This window comes from Bubalus kerabau, chromosome 13 (assembly GCF_029407905.1).
Source record: "Bubalus kerabau isolate K-KA32 ecotype Philippines breed swamp buffalo chromosome 13, PCC_UOA_SB_1v2, whole genome shotgun sequence".
NCBI classification, from domain to species: Eukaryota; Metazoa; Chordata; class Mammalia; order Artiodactyla; family Bovidae; genus Bubalus; species Bubalus kerabau.
This window is the reverse complement of record NC_073636.1, coordinates 14800456-14816491: the sequence shown is the minus strand read 5'-3', so window position 1 is coordinate 14816491 and position 16036 is coordinate 14800456. Positions and strand designations below refer to the sequence as shown.

Here is a 16036-nt window from a genome sequence, read left to right as displayed (position 1 = left end):
TCAATACTCAGCCTTCTTTATGGTCCAACTCTCCCATCTGTACATGACTACTGGAAAAACTAGCTTTGACTATACAGACTTTGTCAGTAAAGTGGTATCTCTGCTTTTTAATATTCTGTCTAGGTCTGTCATGACTTTCCTTCCAAGGAGCAAGTGAATTTTAATTTCACCATCCACAGTCACCGTCCACAGTGACTTTGGAGCCCAAGAAAATAAAATCGGTCACTGCTTCTGCTTTTCCCCTTCTATTTGCTATGAAGTTATGGGACTGGATGCCATGATCTTAATTTTTTAATGTTAAGTTTTAAGCCATCTCTTTCACTTAACAACACACACACACACACACACACACACACACACACACACACACATATCATATATACATATGTATATAGCAATCACTCAAAAAACCATGGGAAAAGTAAACTCTATGGCTTTAGTATTGTACATTAATAGGAACTGGCTCATGCTATTGTTTAATCTTAAAAAAAACCAGATTTCTCAAAATTCATAGATATTATTACAGTATTTTCTCTATTATTTTAAGTACTCTTCTAAACTCAAACATGATCAACACCTGCTGATAATCCAGGTAAACTTCTCCCTTAAGGCCATTTCTAATTTTACTCTGTCTCACTTGAAGTTAATCCTATGAATCACTCATTTTCCTCCCATGGTTTCTTGAACAAATTGTAGCTTACTGGTATTATTCATTGTTAAATATTTATTTAGCCCCTATAATGTGTCAGAGCCTCTTCTAAGTAATGATGACACATTGTCTGAATAAAAATAGAAAAAATTCACAAGCGAAGGAAATCTACATGGTAGTCAATAGACTATGAGATGGAGACAGGCAATAAGCAAGAAAAGTAAATAAATTATACACTGGAAAATAATAAGAATTCAAGAGAAGATTAAAACAGTGAAATTTCCTTTCTTTTTACTTGTCCTATGGAATTATAGGGCCTCCTCTTCACTTACTTAACCGTAGTTTACCAAAATTTTCTTTATTCAACCTTCTACTTCCTTTGCAAGTAAAATATACCAAAGTTCAAGATTCTCAAAGCATGTCTCTGAGGTAACAGTCAGCTGACCACACCCTGCTTTGTGCCAGTGGATGATTTGTCTTGGATCATAAACAGTTGACTAAGACCATGATGATGATATTTTAAAAAGTATTAGGGATGGATTTGGATTCACCAGAATGCGTTGCTCATTGACAATAATACATTTTGCATTTACTATGGTGTATTAGGTGTTCATGTTCTTTATGCAACTTTCCAACATGCTCTGAATAAGATGAAGACCTTGAGATGGTCTTAACAGAGATGATTTTAGAGTTCTGTCTACGATTAAGTAGAGGAGGAATAGATATACCGTATTAGATTATTATAATATAAAGTGGGTGTGGATAGCATATCTTAAAGCACATTAATAGAATACACAGTGTATTTGATGTGTTTCACCAATTTCATTCACATGTTAAATTTAAACTCTAGGATGGAAGTTCCAAAAGGCACCTCACTTGGTTTTCAAGAACCTTGAATCACACAGAAAATAGAAATATCAGCAAATTTATTTTCCCAAAATAGCAGCATTCAGTCAGAGTGCTCTAAGATGTTGATTCCCAAAACCTATTAAAAAAAAGTCCTCAGAGAATTAAATTATGTTTAAATTGAATGAGTGTCATTTTCTGTGTGCTCACCTTGCCCTTCTAACCCTGGTGAAGCTGAATGCAATAACCTATGAGAGTTCTGGTCACGGGTTGAGTGCTGCACTAATGATCAGGGGTCAGAGCTTTCATTTTCGTCCTAGATATACTTAAGCCTCTGGTATTTCCAGGCTTCAAAAGCTCTTAGCACAACAGGAGTTCTTAACCTTACATGATGTGTGTTTTATTTTTAATCCTTGTTTCTCCTTGTTTGACAAGCAAAAGGCCTGTGCCTGGGTCATTTTCTGAGACTTTCTTGTTCTTCTTCCCTAAATGCCCAAAAACTGGCAGATAATGTTTACCAGGTCACTCTGATGTCCACGTGCAAAGCAGCTTTTCTCTAGTGTGGGTGGGGGTATTGGCCCAAGGATGGTTGCTAAACCATCACCATGTTTTAAGCCATGTAGGTAGGGAGATCAAAGCTGCACTGAGGTTCAACTTCACACTCCATACTTAAGTTGAATTCAGATTTGACATAGTCTCCTGATAAAATAGATTCTTCTCAGAGATATATTATGTATATGTATCTCAGAGATAAAAATATGCATTACTAAAAATCCCCATCTATGTTTTACATTAAAATTAATTTCTATAATGTATTACTTTGGATAATTATTAAAAACAATGTGAAGAAAAATTGCAATGGCTAGACAGAAAACTAATTGGCATAGCAAGTATTGTTACTATTGTGTAGTAAAATTTTTCTTAGAGAACCAGAAGTGGGTAAACCAGAAGTGTTAGACATAAGTACCAAATATATATGTGTGTGTGTGTATGTATTTATATTTATAATTTTTTGCAATGGAAATGCTTGCAAAACTCAAGTCTAATTAAATCATAGTCAGCAACACTCACCAATTTTTGACAGAAATATTCAGGGTCTTGCAATGAAAATATTTCCATTGTGCATATACAAGTAATGTCTATTTGTCCAGCCAGCATATAGTCATCCTTTTGTGGGAGTGAAAGAACCTTGAACTTTCTCAAGATTTTTTCTCAGGAGTCAAACTTCAGTGACTAAAGACTTTCACCCTGAAATACATTTTAAAGCCAAAATTTGCAAAACAGAAACAGAGATAGTGACCTAGGGAACAAACATGGACAAAAAAGGGGAAAAGGGTGAAATGGAATGAATTGGGAGATTGGGTCCGGAGAAGGCAATGGCAACCCACTCCGGTACTCTTGCCTGAAGAGTCCCATGGATGGAGGGGCTGGTAGGCTGCAGTACATGGGGTCACTAAGAGTTGGACATGACTGAGCGACTTCACTTTCACTTTTCACTTTCATGCACTGGAGAAGGAAATGGCAACCCACTCCAGTGTTCTTGCCTGGAGAATCCCATGGACAGAGGAGCCTGGTGGGCTGCTGTCTATGGGGTTGTACAGAGGTGGACATGACTGAAGCAACTTAGCAGCAGCACAGTAGGTAAAACTAAGGAAAAACTACTGTTTAGCACAGGGAACTCTACTCAGTGCTCTGTGGTGAACTAAATGGGAAGTAAATCTCAAAAAGTGTGCATCAGAGATCAAATTGCCAACATCCGCTGGATCATGGAAAAAGCAAGAGAGTTCCAGAAAAACATCTATTTCTGCTTTATTGACTATGCCAAAGCCTTTGACTGTGTGGGTCACAGTAAACTGTGGAAAATTCTGAAAGAGATGGGAATTCCAGACCACCTGATCTGCCTCTTGAGAAATCTGTATGCAAGTCAGGAAGCAACAGTTAGAACTGGACATGGAACAACAGACTGGTTCCAAATAGGAAAAGGAGCACTTCAGGCTCTATATTGTCACCCAGCTTATTTAACTTATATGCAGAGTACATCATGAGAAACACTGGACTGGAAGAAACACAAGCTGGAATCAAGATTGCCGGGAGGAATATCAATAACCTCAGATATACAGGTGACACCACCCTTATGGCAGAAAGTGAAGAGGAACTAAAAAGCCTCTTGATGAAAGTGAAAGTGGAGAGTGAAAAAGTTGGCTTAAAGCTCAACATTCAGAAAACGAAGATCATGGCATCCGGTCCCATCACTTCATGGGAAATAGATGGGGAAACGGTGGAAACAGTGTCAGACTTTATTTTTTTGGGCTCCAAGATCACTGCAGACTGTGATTGCAGCCATGAAATTGAAAGACGCTTACTCCTTGGAAGGAAAGTTATGACCAACCTAGATAGTATATTCAAAAGCAGAGACATTACTTGGCCAAAAAAGGTCCGTCTAGTCAAGGCTATGGTTTTTCCTGTGGTCATGTATGGATGTGAGAATTGGACTGTGAAGAAGGCTGAATGCCAAAGAATTGATGCTTTTAAACTGTGGTGTTGGAGAAGACTTGAGAGTCCCTTGGACTACGAGGAGATCCAACCAGTCCATTCTGAAGATCAGCCCTGGGATTTCTTTGGAAGGAATGATGCTAAAGCTGAAAATCCAGTATTTTGGCCACATCATGCGAAGAGCTGACTCATTGGAAAAGACTCTGATGCTGGGAGGGATTGAGGGCAGGAGGAGAAGGGGACGCCAGAGGATGAGATGGCTGGATGGCATCACTGACTCGATGGACTTGAGTCTGAGTGAACTCCGGGAGTTTGTGATGGACAGGGAGGCCTGGCATGCTCTATTCATGGGGTCTCAAAGTGTCGGACACAACTGAGCGACTGAACTGAACTGATGTATGTGTATGGGGCTTCCCAGATGGCGCTAGTGATAAACAACCCACCTGCCAATGCAGGAGACCTAAGAGACGTGGGTTCGATCCCTAAGTTGAGGAGATCCCCTGGAGAGAGACATGGCAACCCACTCCAGTGTTCTTGCCTGGAGAATCTTGTGGACAGAGGAGCCTGGCGGGCTACAGTCCATAGGGTTGCAAAGAGTCGGACACGACTGAAGTGAGTTAGCATGCACACATTTATACGTATAGCTGATTCACTTTGCTGTACAGTAGAAAGTAATGCAACATTGTCAAGTAACTATACTCCAATAAAAATTAATTAATGAGACAAATAATCACCAAGGCTAATGTCTGGCACATAATAAAAACTTAAAATGAAATGCTAAACTTTCTGTTTTTCTTAAAAATTTGGACAAATATTATTGAGGCATTATCTGTCTCCAACATCTTCCTTCATAGCTATGGTGTTGTTTAGTGTGGCTCTGGAATCTTCCTCTTCTTCTTCTTCTTGTCAGGTTAAAATAAATTTAAAAAATAAATAAAAAGAAAAAGAAGCTTGGGGAATCTCTTCTCCTGAGTGGCCTTAGTTACTTATTCTGGTTTTCATATCTACATTAAAGGAAACTGTCCCAGTTTACATGTAAACAGAACAAATATCTGTCTTTTCTATGTAGGATAGAGTCTATTTTTAAGCACAAACCCCTTTGAAACCAATTAATACTAGGTATCTGACCTACATAATAGATTCTGAACTCCTTATTTTATTTTTCTCCTTTTTGCTTTTAAAGCAACACAATGGTTCATACATTTTTGTATTGATTCCATGGGTAATTTGCTCTGTGTGTATATATCACCTGAAACAGATTTACAACAAAGCTCTTTAACCAACATTTTTACACTACTAAATACTTTTAAGAAGTATTTCCCATACTGCTGGAGTCCATTTATATATCTGAGCTGGCAATGTTAAATGTCTCCAGCCACAAGTGTGGATTCCACAGTAAAGCTGCCAAGCATATTCCCTCTTCAGAAAAGTGGTAAATAAGATAAAACAAAAAAGGACAAGAAAACAAAACGTGTTCCTTATTCCTCTGTCCTCAGTCTCTGCCCTTTCTTTTTTGGTGGCCTCTCTCTCACAGAGAAGTATTCCTCTGTGGTCTTGCTCTTGGGTGCTTCCCATTGTGATCACTGTGTGGATAAACAGTCCCCACATTTGGGTTTGTTCCACCCCTAGCTCTCTGCATTTTGCAAGAAAACCTTCTGAAGAACATTTCAAGAGCTACTCCTAAATTTAAAAAAAAAATCTCTAGAGGTGCAATTTTCAGCATCATGCTTAGTGCTGGAAAACATAATTTTGTTAAGGAGAAAATGAATCAGGGACTTCAAAATTCAGATGTGTGCATAAATACTCGCTATATTGTAAATAAAACACTTTTAAAGGATTGCAAATCTTTTGTATTTTTGTTGAATGCTTGGTAGAGCAGAAATTTTACTGAGTCACATTGATTATTACATGAGATTATTTAACCACAGACTTTTTAAAATACCAGAATGATTTCTGGTATTTTTGTGTTTTCTTTGTAGAATCATATTTATATAAAGAAGACTGACCCATGGGCTTTGTGACTAATGGTGTATCTTCTGTTTTTGTCTTTGTGTGCCTGCTTTATAATATTGGTGTACATTTAAGGGCAGAATGTGAGAGTTGGACCATAAAGAAGGCTAAGCGCTGAAGAACTGATGCTTTCAAAATGTGATACTGGAGAAGACTCTTGAGATTCCCTGAAACAGCAAGGAGATCAAAATAGTTAGTCCTAAAAGAAATCAACCCTGAATATTCGTTAGAAGGACTGATGCTGAAGCTGAAACTCTAATACTTTTTTTTTTAATTTTATTTTATTTTTAAACTTTAATACTTTTTGACCACCTGATGCAAACAGCCTGATGCAAACATTGTAAAAAAAGATCCTGATGCTGGGAAAGATTGAAGGCAGGAGGAGGAGGGAACAACAGAGGATGAGATGGTTGGATGGCATCACCAACTCTATAATATGAGTTTGAGCAAAACTTCGGGAGAAGGGGAAGGATAGGGAAGCCTGGCGTTCTGTAGTCCATGGGGTCACAAAGAGTTGAACATGACTGAGAGACTGAATAAGAACAAATTACCATCCAACCATCTATTTAAGTTCTGTATCTAGAATGCATCACTGGCACTCTTGCTTACATAACATCCCACATTTAACTAAATTTAAAGTCCTCTGGGATTTATTTCCCATGTATACTAATATGCTATAATGAACACCCATGCAACCCACATTGAGAAATGAAATACATTTCTATGAAATATCGCTGTGGGTGCTTCTTTTTTTTTTAGTTGTATTTATTGCTGGTTGATGCTTGCTCTTTGGAAGAAAAGCTATGACCAAACGAGACATTACTTTGCCAACAAAGGTCCATCTAAAAGCTATGGTTTTTCCAGTAGTCATGTATGGATGTGAGCGTTGGACTATAAAGAAAGCTGAGCACTGAAGAATTGATGCTTTTGAACTGTGGTGTTGGAGAAGATTCTTGAGAGTCCCTTGGGCAGCAAGGAGATCAACCAGACAGTGCTAAAGGAAATCAGTCCTGAATATTCATCAGGACATCAAGGACTGATGCTGAAGCTGAAGCTCCAATTCATTGGCCACCTGATGCAAAGAACTGACTCACTGGAAAAGACGGCCCTAATTAAACTTAAAGGCTTTTGCACAACGAAGGAAACTATAAGCAAAGTGAAAAGACAGCCTTCAGAATGGGAGAAAATAATAGCAAACAAAGCAACTGACAAAGAATTAATCTCAAAAATATCCAAGCAACTCCTGCAGCTCAATTCCAGAAAAATAAACTACCCAATCAAAAAATGGGCCAAAGAACTAAATAGACATTTCTCCAAAGAAGACATACAGATGGCTAACAAACACATGAAAAGATGCTCAACATCACTCATTATCAGAGAAATGCAAATCAAAACCACTATGAGGTACCATCTCGTGCCGATCAGAATGGCTGCTATCCAAAAATCTACAAACAATAAATGCTGGAGAGGGTGTGGAGAAAAGGGAACCCTCTTACACTGTTGGTGGGAATGCAAACTAGTACAGCCACTATGGAGAACAGTGTGGAGATTCCTTAACAAACTGGAAATAGAACTGCCATATGACCCAGCAATCCCACTGCTGGGCATACACAATGAGGAAACCAAAATTGAAAGAGACACATGTACCCCAATGTTCATTGCAGCACTGTTTATAATAGCCAGGACATGGAAGCAACCTAGATGTCTGTCGTCAGATGAATGGATAAGAAAGCTGTGATACATATACAGAATGGAATATCAGCCATTAAAAAGAATACATTTGAATCAGTTCTAATGAGGTGGATGAAACTGGAGCCTATTATACAGATGAAGTAAGCCAGAAAGAAAAACACCAATACAGTATACTGCTGCTGCTACTGCTGCTGCTGCTAAGTCACTTTAGTCATGTCCGACTCGGTGCAACCCCATAGATGGCAGCCCACCAGGCTCCCCTGTCCCTGGGATTCTCCAGGCAAGAACACTGGAGTGGGTTGCCATTTCCTCCTCCAAAGCATGAAGGTGAAAAGTGAAAGTGAAGTCACTCAGTCGTGTCCGACTCTTAGTGACCCATGGACTGCAGCCTACCAGGCTCCTCTGTCCATGGGATTTTCCAGGCAAGAGTACTGGAGTGGGGTGCCATTGCCTTTTCCCATATAGTATACTAGCACATATATATGGTATTTAGAAAGATGGTAACGGATACCCTGTATGTGAGACAGCAAAAGAGACACATATGTATAGAACAGTCTTTTGGACTCTGTGGGAAAAGGTGAGGGTGGGATGATCTGAGAGAATAGCATTGAAACATGTATATTACCATGTGTGAAACAGATCGTCAGTCCAGGTTCTATGCATGAGACAGATCTGGTGCACTGGGATGACCCTGAGGGATGGGATGGGGAGGGAGATGGGAGGAGGGTTCAGGATGGGGAACACATATAAACCCATGGCTGATTCATGTCAATGTATGGCAAAAACCACTACACTATTGAAAAGTAATTAGCCTCCAACTAAAATAAATAAATTGAAATTAAAAAAAAATGAAAAGACCCTGATGCTGGGGAAGACTGAAGGCAGGAGGAGAAGGGGATGACAGAGGATAGGATGGTTGGATGGCATCACCGACACGATGGACATGAGTTTGAGGAGGCTCTGGGAGTTGGCGATGGACAGGGAAGCCTGGTGTGCTGCAGTCCGTGGATTCACAAAGTCGGACACGACTGAGTGACAACAGAACTGAACTGGTTTCTGGCTGTGCAGGGTCTTTGATGCTGCACAGGATTTTCTCTAGTTGCAGAGAGCAGGGGTTAGTCTGTAGTTGTGTTGCACAGGCTCAGTAATCATGGTTCCTGGGCTCTAGAGCACAGGCTCAGTAGTTGTGGGACAAGGACTTAGTTGCCCTGTGGCATGTGAGATCTTCCTGGATCAGGGATCAAACCTGTGTCTCCTGCATTGGCAGGTGGATTCTTTACCTTGGAGTGCTTCTAATATATTCCTGGGTGCTTCTTATATATTCCTTCACAATTGCATATTTCTCCGTCCACCACCTCCAATGATAACGTCTTTCTCGAATTTCTTATTCTTTATTTCAACTGTATCTTTTTTCTCTAAATATATGCATTCATATAAAATATATGCATACATATATAAATGTACTGCCTATGTATTATATATATAAGCATTGAAATATTCTACATAAATAGAGTTATGCTGTATTGCAACTTGCTTTTTCCTTCAAAAATGTATTCATGCCAATTGGGATGTTGTGTGCATGCATGCTAAGTCGCTTCAGTTGTGTCTGACTCTTTGTGACCCTATGGACTATATCTCACCAGGTTCCTCTGTCCATGGGATTCCCCAGGCAAGAACACTGGAGTGGGTTGCCATGCCCTCTTCCAGAGGATGTTCTTGATTCAGGGATTGAACACGCATCTCTTTTGTCTCCTGCATTCACAGATTCTTTGCCACTAGCACCATCTGGGAAGCCCAATTGGAATGTTAAGCAGGTCTTATTTTCCTAAGTGACTGTGACCATCTTTCTCATCATGGCGTTATGCTTTTCTTACCATGTGGCTTTGTGAGTTTTCCTAAGAGGTATATGGGGGTTTGCTCCCCTTGAAACTGCGTGGGGTTTTTTGATTACTCTGCCCAAAAAATAGAATATAGCAGAAGCAATGCTATGCGACTTCTGAACTAGATCATGAGAAGACAGCTTTCATTCTGCTCTCAGTTTTGAGATGCTTGATCATACTATGATAAGAGGAAACTGAAACAGTGTGGAGAGAATCATGGAGAATAACTAAGACAGTTAGCTGACCTAGGTCTCAGTGGACTTGGGAATGAGCTTGCCTTAAGAGGATACTGTTCCCCAGCTTCCCAGTCTACCAACTGATGCCTCAGACAAGGCAGAAAAGGAGCAAACCATTTCCCCTATGTGTTGTTCAGATTCTGACCCATAAAAACCAAGAGCATTATAAATGATTGTTTTTCATCACTAAGTATTGGAGGACAATACTATTAAGCCATAGTAACTGGCACAACATATATCTTTCTGGTCATTTATTATGATTGCTGATGCTCCTAAGTCGCTTCAGTCATGTCCAACTCTGTGCGACCCCATAGAGAGCAGACCACAAGGCTCCCCTGTCCCTGGGATTCTCCAGGCAAGAACACTGGAGTGGGTGCCATTTCCTTCTCTAATGCAGGAAAGTGAAAAGTGAAAGTGAAGTCGCTCAGTCGTGTCCGACTCTTGGTGACCCCATGGACTGCAGCCCACCAGGCTCCTCCATGGGATTTTCCAGGCAAGAGTACTGGACTGGGGTGCCATTGCCTTCTCTGTCATTATGATTACTGTACATTAAAATTCTTTGAATATATCATAGTTTATTAATTCATTCTTCTTTTGGTGGACAGTTAGTTTGTGTCACTTTTTGCTACTATATATAAAGTTGCCAGTAACGTTCGTAAATGTGTCTCTAGTGTGCTGGTGCCGCAGTTTCTGTGGTGCCATATAATTAACAGTAAAATTGATTTGGCCTCCAAATATGCATATATTAAGTTTTATCAGATATTACCAAATACATAATGATATTGTACTAATTTATACTTCCACCTATAATATCTGAGTTTTCACTATCCCATTCCCTAATTTTCCAATAAACTTTTGATACTTGAATTTACCTATCTCTTGATTATGAAGTAGCATCACCTTTAGCCTAAAGTTCCCTAATTACTCTTGAGATTGAACATCATTTTATGTTTATATTGTGGTGGATTTAATTTATACGTATTTCAACATAAACTAACTCATGACTCACTTGTTAAGCCATATGTAGTCATATAGTTTTCAATATATTTAGTTTCATGTTGGCTAACTTTTTGCCTTGTTGCTATTAAAATATTGATATCTATATCCTAACTTCATACTTGAGAGTGGCCCCAATTTTGTGTTTTCTATGCCAGAGTTATTTGCCTTTGACATCAAGTTTATATTAAAACTATAAGATGGATTGCCAAGGGATCTCATCTTTACGTTTCCTTCATTTTCAGTTCAACAGAATTCACTTTTGAAATTTTCTGGACTGCATTTCATTGAATCTATGTTTAATTATAGATTTAAATACATCACCAATTACAGATCAATTTTCTTGAGTCAGTTCGGTGTATTATATCATGAGTATTTCTCATAAAATGACAGCACATTTCAACTTTTAAAAACTTGTTATGTTTTAAATGATAGTATGCTTCATGTCTTGCTCATACATTAAATGTATTCCTGTTGCCTGAAAAACTAAATATGATTATTAATTTATCTGTGTGTGTATCACTGAAGATACTTCAGGAGTCTGATTTTGAATTTTCATCTTTTATTCTTTCTTACATTAGTGATGATTAGTTTTCTTTTGTGTGTTCTTTAATTTTGGATTTTGTACTTAATGCTCAGTGAGGCACTGTTTTTTTCCTGTGAAAATGCTGTGAAGACAGTGATAAGATAAGAATCTGTAGAAAGAATTTGGAATTATTTCTTCTATTTGTATAGAGTGCTACAGATAAGTGATTAATTTTGGTTTACTTCCATGTTTAAAGGGCCCTGGTTCATTCAAACTGTATGAAATAGATTCTTCAGTTCACAGTAGGTATGACCTCCAGTTATGAATTCTGACAACTGTAATGTTTATATACTCCCAGGGCCACTGTAGAAAAACTAATCGTCTCTGTTGATAACAGGCTGAGTTTTAATTTCTTTTCTCACCCGGACTATCATTTCCGTGTGATGTTGTCATTCCAATGTCCTTTTGTTATATGGAGTATCATTTTCAAATCCCCCCATCCCCCACCCCCCGCCAAGACATGAGGCTTTATCTTCTTTTCCTCTCTTTCAACAGGTCATTAAAATCCAGACTCTAAGGTGCAGAGGACAACAGCCCTCTCCAGTGAGCTACAGCCTCAATGTAAGTTTGGCACACTGATTTTCAATTCTCTTGTCATTTTCTAAAACCTAAGGTTTCTATTTCTTCCTGTAAGTTCTGCTATGTTTTACTCTCATGCTTACTTCAGAGGATATTTACAATATGTAGTTCATCATGTGGATGTATGGAGGTCTTAACCTACAGAGAATAGCCAAAGGAATTATTGTGAAACGAAAAGAAAATCAGATGCTCAAAATCCTTCTAGTGCTTCTCCAATGCTCCTTGGATTAAGACAAAGCTTTGAAAAAGGATTGATCTGGCCCTGTATGCATATTTCTATGTAAACTGTAGCTCTGTTTTGCACTGTGGTTTATTTGGCATTTTTGTTATCCAGGAATCACAGCCTTCCATCATAATTTCCAGTGTTACCAAAGGGCCTTTCTACATGTTCCTATCTCTACCTTGAACATTTGTTCCTCTTGCCTTCCTCTAATCAATTTCCACTTTCCTTTAAATCTGAAATCAAGCTTCACTTTCTTATGGTGCTTACAATATTGTGTTGGTTAACATTTATATAACTAAAAACAGTGACAACTTATTCATGCCAAGAAAGCCAGTGAGATAAGGTGCTCTTATAAACTCTGGACTCACTTGTAGCCACCAACTGCGTATTAATGAGCCATAGCTTAGCAAATGCTTTAAGCTCCATCAGATGGGCCAGGCAGAGCCTCCAAAGAAGTAAATTGTGGTCTTTGTTCAAGGAAACATCATCACCAGAAATACAGGATGTAGTTAATCAAAAAACTAGTAAGCAGACAAAAGTGCTGGAGAATCTGGTTTTATGACTAACAAGTATGGTTAAGAAGATACCTAATTATATCTACAGTTCCATGTGCAGATAGCAGAATCCATCCACAGCCATCTGCTTCAGAGAGAGAGGGAACAGCAAAGCCAAGAAAGAGTTCAAGTTCAGATTCCTGGAAACATTTTCCTGGAACCAGAATTTGGAATAGTATTAATAATTCAAATAGTAAGTCTAGTGTTATAACTGGGCTTATCAAGGAGGGGAAAAGAAAGAAGCATATCCGGGATTGGAACTTGTATACAAATACACCATATTTAGACGAGAGACCCAGTAAGAGCGAGTTGAGGTTTGGAGATCAGCAGGTGCCTCCACAGGTTACCACTAATGCACCAGAATGCAGGTCATCCTATTATGAAGAATGACTCTATCTTAAATCCTATGAGACTGTCAGTAGAATATTTTGGTCTCAATTTGATGCACAAGAAATCTTTATTTTCTCTTTCCTCCTTGCTTCACCAAGTTAATTCCCACCTTCCTTCAGATCTCAGTTCAAACTATACTCTCTCAAGAAAGCCTTTCCTGAATTCCTAAGTTGGTCCCAATCCCTCCTTCCCTATGCTTGCATCAATTCATTCAATAGGGTATTAGTATACTTATTTCTTGGCATACTTATTAAAACACAGATATTAAGTGTGAGCTGGTGACACAGAAGTGAATAATATATTGCCCTTGTCCTGGGGATGTCTCTATCTGGAACACTGAGTGTGGGTGACTGTGTAGACCGACGGGAACTGTGAGCTTTGATTACATGTTTCATTGTCTCTAGGTGTTGAAGGGCCAGCTAGGGAAGACGAAAGACAACAGAAATGAGTTTAGGAAGTGTTACTAGAAACAGCAGTTGCACAATCCTGAAACACAAAAATAACCTCCAGTCAATCCCTGAGGTTTATACCACACAGGAAAAGCAAAGGGTACTAGGAAAGCAAAGGGTAATAGACCACCCCCCAGGTGGGGTCTGCAGATCTGTTGATATACACTCACTTTTAATTACTTTCCATTTAGAACCAGACCCTGAAAAACAGGCCTATTAAAAATGGCACGTTTTCTATATTTCAGTAACAGCTTGAGTGGGAAATCTCTGACTCCTAATATCTGAAGAAAAGATATGAATAAATTAGTTGCAACAAGAGTCTGTATGAGCTGTGTTTTAAAATCCTCCCCACCCCCTGCCATGGACATGAGATGAGGTTATCCTGCAGAAATGTGAGATTCTTGCTAATTCTGTAGCAATACTGGTAAATGTGCAATTAGGCAAAGCACTTTCCATCACAGAGCAGGCAAGAGGAGAAAGCACTGATTCAAAACGCAAAAGCCCTTCCTGCTGTGGTGTGGCTCCTCCATCAGGAAAAAACAGGGTGGATCATGACAGATGCCTCTTTGCCAGAACCTGGATTCTCATAATGTGTGAGATGCTTTCTCCTTGTAATTACTGATAATGCTGCTGGGTGAGCTGGAGACACGCTGCACAGTGAATTAGATACCACAACTCTCTATTGCAGGACCTGCAAGGCAGCAGCCCTGCCATTTACATCACACAGACTTCAAGTGCAATTTTTGGATCAGCACACCCTGTTCTCATTTTCACTGTTATCCTTTCTCTCCTCATCTGCCTTGTGAAATATCCTTTGCACATCATCATGTCATCTGCACTGTTTAGAACTGTTATTCAGAATCAATACTGCTACTGCATCTAAACTTTCCCTTCAGAACATTCATCATTTGCCCATTATGAATAATGAAATAACTGCTTTATGTTTTTAGGCATTGCTTATTTTACCCCAGCAATGAGTTAATCCATCAAAAATGCCTGCTTGCTTGACATTTAACCTAGAAAAGCAGTTATGCTATGTATAAGTCAGTTCAGGCTGCTCTACAGAATAGCATAAGCTGGGTGGCTTAAACTGTGAATATCTATGTTGTGAAGTTTGGAAGTCAGGAAGTCCAAGTTTAAGATGCTAGCTGACTTGGTTTTTAGTGAGAACTGTCTTGGGATTGCCAGGTGGTACAGTGGTGAAGAATCCACGTGCCAATGCAAGAGACACGGGTTTGATCCCTGGGTCAGGAAGATCCCCTGGAGTAGAAAATGGCAACCCACTCCAGTATTCTTGCCTGGAAAACCTCCTGGAGGGCTACAGTCCATGGGGTCACAAAGAGTTGGATACAACTGAGCGACTGAGCATGCCCGCATGCAAGAGCTGTCTTACTGGCTTGTAGATGGCTGCCTTCTTGCGGTGTCTTCACATGGTGGAGAGAGAGACAATAAGCTCTCTAGTTTCTTATCATAAGGGCACTAATTCCATTATGGGGACTCCATCCTTATGACCTCATTAAAGTTAATTACCCTACAAAGAGCTCACCCTAGAATACCATCACAGTGGCTGCTGCTAAGTCGCTTCAGTCGTGTCCGACTCTATGCCACCCCATAGACGGCAGCCCACCAGGCTCCCCCGTTCCTGGGATTCTCCAGGCAAGAACACTGGAGTGGGTTGCCATTTCCTTCTCCAATGCATGAAAGTGAAAAGTGAAAGTGAAGTCGGTCAGTCGTGTCTGACTCTTAGCAACCCCATGGACTGCAGCCTACCAGGCTCCTCCGTCCATGGTATTTTCCAGGCAAGAGTACTGGAGTGGGGGCCATTGCCTTCTCCCATCACAGTGGGGGTTAGGTTTTAACATATGAATTTGGGAGGAACACAGACATTCAGTCCATAACGCAGTAGGACAGCAAACCGTGACTACTCTGCTTCAGGACAGTGCAGGCATTCAGAATCCTGTGATCAATTACGCAATCACTAATACCCGGAGCCTGGAAGACCACCTCCTCTGGCAGATCATTTTTAGTTTGTGAAGTTTCAATATTTTTTTTCAAAGCCTTTCCTTGGATTCAGAAATAAATTTTATATGTATTATTCAGATTACTTCAAACATTTTTTGAAAGCTGTTAATTCTGCAAAGCTCCAAGTATGTCTTATACAGTCAGCCCTTTCAGATCTCATTTAAGTGAACCTTCTTCCTACTTTGCAATCAGTTGTCTATTCCTTGTGACCAATATACTTTTTTTCTTCATCTTTTGTGGTCTGTTATTTCTATTTTTAACAGTTTGGCCCAGTTTCTCCCATCTAGCTAAACTGAAGAATCCAAGAGTTACTGTGGATTAACTCATTGAGGTCAAACAGCTTGCCTGACCTTGCTTTGAAAGTTTTTTGAAGATTTATTGAATTGGAAAAGTAAATTGCTGTTCCCTCATTATCCGGATCTTCCCACTGA

General features: G+C 39.5%; 1 long non-coding RNA gene across 2 annotated transcripts in view; it reads left to right on the top strand.

The window, feature by feature from the left end:
• LOC129625349 (uncharacterized) overlaps positions 1 to 16036 on the top strand; it is a 163646-nt gene that overhangs the window by 121226 nt on the left and 26384 nt on the right. For both annotated transcript variants that reach the window (XR_008701364.1, XR_008701365.1), the window contains exon 4: positions 11884 to 11949. This is a non-coding gene — a long non-coding RNA (uncharacterized LOC129625349). The remainder of the gene's footprint in view (positions 1 to 11883; positions 11950 to 16036) is intronic.